Genomic DNA, 4,437 nt, shown 5'->3' on the forward strand with positions numbered 1-4,437 from the left:
CACAGACAAATGATGCCATATTGTATTTGTCTTTTTTTTCTGACTTACTTCATTTAGTATGATAATCTCTAGGTGCATCCATGTTGCTGCAAACACCATTATTACATTATCTTTTGTGGCTGAACAGTATTGCTTTGTGTTTAAGTACCACATCTTCTTTATCCATGCATCTGTCAGTGGACATCTAGATCACTTTCTCATCTTGACTATTGCAAACAGTGCTGCTGTAACTATCTTAATTTAAGTTTTACTCAGAGGCACCCTATTTAACCAGATATACTCAGAAAAGTTGCACTTGCTGATTTAACTCATTCAATTTATGGGAAATATCCATAATAAAGGGGAAAACAATCCTCATTGTCAAAATAATCAAACGAATTGTAATAGAATTATTTGTTACAGGAAAACATCTGACTTCACTTTTTAATAACTTTTAAATTCTTATTCTAAGACGAATGAATAGAAAAGACCCCAAATTTGTCTTGGGTAGAAGATAAAAGCCTCTGTTGCTGTTAACATTTCCTACCAACACTCCACTTATTTCTCATACACAGGGTTGTCCCTCCGGAGAAATGCATGTGAAAGGTTGTTGGTGGTGGTTTCATCGCTAAGTCAAGTCTGACTCTTGAGACCCCATGGACTGTATCCTGCTAGGCTCCTCTGTCCATGGGATTCTCCAGGCAAGAATACTGGAGTGGGTTGCCAATTCCTTCTCCAATGTGAAAGGTTAGATAGGAGAAATTGCATGATGTCCTGTTTTCTCAGGCAGATCAGTTTTAGAAAAGAAGGCATGAACTGGGCAATCTGAAGATTAATTATCCTAAACCTATTATAACCTTTTACTCCTTGGAGATATTTCTCCTTATCAACAGACAAGTGTGATATTATTTGCACACTTCTACGTTGTGTGGCTTACATGCATGTTTGTGTGTTCAGTTGTTCTGTCATGTCCATTGTTTTTTACCCGATGGACTGCAACCCACCAGGCTCCTCTGTCCATGAGATTTCCCGGGCAAGAATTTTGGAGTTGGTTGCCATTTCCTTCTCCAGGGGATCTTCCGACCCAGGGATCAAACCCACGTCTTCTGCATCTCCTGCATTGGCAGGTAGACTCTTTACCATTGAACCGCCTGGGAAGCTGTGTGACTTACATAAAGTCACCCAATTTATAAGTGAATAAGATTAGAATTTAGGTCTAACACAAAAGTTCAAGTACTTAACTGTTCTGGTATGTGTTATGTTTTGTGATATCATGGAAAGAAATGAATGGATATTTGTAGAAAAAGTTTGGATATAAGATTAGATGATTCTCTCTCCCTGTGCTCTTTCTACCATTAGAAATGGAGGAAGGACCATTTAAAAGAGGAGTTAAAAAGTAGAAATGGCAGAAAGTCTAATTTCAGGGTTTTCTTTAGACATATTAATTTAAGGAAATATTTCTGTATTTTAATCACTTAAAATTTTTCATGGCTGTGTATAAGTCTTCATGCATTTCCAGGACTTTGCACAACTTAGACTAACTATCACTGACCTAAGACAAGAATTCATGCCTGAGACAAAGTAAGATGTCAGCCAAAGTCTTTCCTCTTTGGTTTAAGACATAATTATTTCTCAGAGAGTCCTGTTATCACTTTGGAGAGACTAATTCTGGGGCATAGTGGGGTAAATTTTGATAGAAGGAGAAGAAATAGTCATTGAGATGATGATGACTCAGTCGCCTTGATGGTTGAAAGTATCAGGGGCACAGTCTGAAAAAGAAGGGATTAAATGGAATCCATAGAGGGTTTTGGAAACCAATACAGCTTTACTGAACTATGAAAATCTGTGCTACATCCTGCTAGGCAGTATGTGTGTAACACCAACCTCCAAATTGTCCAGCCTGTACAATACCCAGTGAAGTCTTCCTTAGTTACATTTTAATTGTAACTTTCTTGAAAATAACAAAAAGATGAAAAAAATGCAACTAAGGAAAAATGGAAATACAAGCATTATTAGTTTTACATCCGTTTTCTGCTCTTTGATCAATTTTCCACTCTTAATGTGGGCTGATTTCACCTCCCTGATTCTTGCTCATAGATTTATTCCAGGGCTCAACAGTCTGCTATAGTTACAAAGTATGTACCCTGTGTTATGTGCAGGCTACTATGCTTACTGCTGTTTGTCCTCTAAAGTATTGAAAAAAGAAAGAACGCCCTCTTATTTCTCAGCATGTGAGTGGACCAAGATGATCATCTTGCCTTCTTATTACATAAAACCTTAACTTCACCAGAAGCAATGAATTGAGACACTATACATATGTAACTTCTCAGACATATCACATAACCTATTATTTCAGATCTTTGCCCAGAGTTGACCCTTTTCTGAATCATCTGTGAATGAAAATAACAACTGGTAACAAAAATTCTATTACTTTCATTTATATGCTTTAACATTCTTAGGAAGTGAAAGTGTTAGTTGCTCAGTCATGTCTGGCTCTTTGCAACCCTATGAATGATAGCCCATCAGGTTCCTCTGCCCATGGACTTCTCCAGGCAAGAATACTGGAGTAGATCGCCATTTCCTTCTCCAGGGGATCTTCCCCACCCAGGGACTGAACCTCTGACCTGTGGCTTCTGCATTCCAGGGGGATTCTTTACCATCTGAGCCACCAGGGAAGCCCTTAACATTGGTGGAGTTTTGATAAATATCTAAATGAAAAGATAGAGGCAGTGAAATTCACTCTGGTCAATATTCTGTAACAGTCTAACTGGGGAAATAATTTGAAAAAGTACAGATTCATGTACTAACTAACATGAAACTATCACAACATTGTTTATCAATTGTATGGTAATATATAATACAAATTTTTTAAAAAAGAAAATCTCATGCCCTTGGAGCATGTGTCTTGGCCTGGCACTCTTATTTTACTTACAGATTTCTGAGCAAGGTGCAAGAATATCTTCTATTTCAGGTCTTCCTATTTGGGCAACTGGAAAAGAAGTTAACAAAAGAATCTGTCAGGACATGATTCTCAGTTTCACTTATTTAGAATTAAAGGTAAGTTGGGCAGTGGATTAGGAAAACAGCCTGTAATCAGATCAGTGACCCTGTGAGACCCTGTCATTAAAACTTTAGTGTTGAGCCTGCAAACCTCTGTTCCTCTGATTAGGCAATTTACTCTATTTCCACTCTTCTGTCTGCCAAAACATTCAGTTGCAGAATGCTTTCTAATTCTCTAGACTCATAAAATGTTGTTCTGAGGAAAAGGAAAGGAGAATGAATTACCTCATTTAGTGATCCATCATGATTCAATCAGAAAACAAGGAATTCATGGGTAATATTAAAAAGAGAAAAAGACAGCATAGTTTATCCAGATGAGCAGAAGGGCATGACCCCTACTGAGTCTGAAAAGCCCAGGTTACATGCCTTTTTTCCTCAGTGTGTGGATCCCAGTGATAAAGTATGTCAGTTAGCATCATGGTGGAGGGGACAGACTGGGGCTGAGTTTTCACTAAGCTGAGTATTTTGAAGGTCACAAAATGACTCTGCAGTTCCTCAGTTTCCAGATCTGTGTGGTATGAATAATTACTCTGTCCACCTTACAAGTTTGTTTTGATGCAGTAATTAATTGGTAGGTGTTTTGAAAATTCCTACATAAAATCAAAGGATGTTATTTAACTCATAAACTCTGACTTTGAATTTAATTCAAATCTAGCCATTTTAGTTCGTTATTATTAAATATGGACATCATGTTTTTTACTGTTCTTCTTGTTTAAGGCTGATACCCATTAAGGAATTGCAGTACAACACTTCAGAGGACCATTGAGGTATTTATATCAAGATATATTATGAAGATTCCTAGATTATTTATCCTGTTCCCATTAGAAATGATGGGAAACATCCAGTCATTGTATTTGCTAAACCAATATGGGAAATCACAAATAGAAACATCAAACTAGTATGTGCTACAGAATCTCAGATGTTTTCTTCTCATCTGATCTAGATGATCTAGAGGACTGACCAGAAGCTTGCTCATAGTTTGACCCCTAAGTGCAATAGATTTCCCATTCATTTGTCTTAATAATATGAGTGAAGCCCTCTAATATCATGGTTATTAATCTGATTAGATGACAAGCCTTAGCTCCGCAGCGATGCCCCCCTTGCCTGTGGAGCATGAGTAAAAGTAAAGGAGATGAGGTCAGCTTGTAGAACATACAAAACATAAGTAATGAGCAGGGGAGAAACTCAGCTGAGAGATGACAAAGGTATTGTGTGAAACACAGCTTCCTTTCCTCACACTAAGGGCATTGTGAACTGTTTTATACAGGCCTTAACCTTTCCTGCAAGGGTGTCTGTAAAAATAAGTGTTTTATGACCCTCATTCATGACAGTTCTATAAATCAAGAAAACACTTTCTGCAATAGAAATGTCACATCTGCTTATGAACCATGTTTAATG

Source organism: Dama dama, chromosome 18 (genome assembly GCF_033118175.1).
Source record: "Dama dama isolate Ldn47 chromosome 18, ASM3311817v1, whole genome shotgun sequence".
NCBI lineage: Eukaryota > Metazoa > Chordata > Mammalia > Artiodactyla > Cervidae > Dama > Dama dama.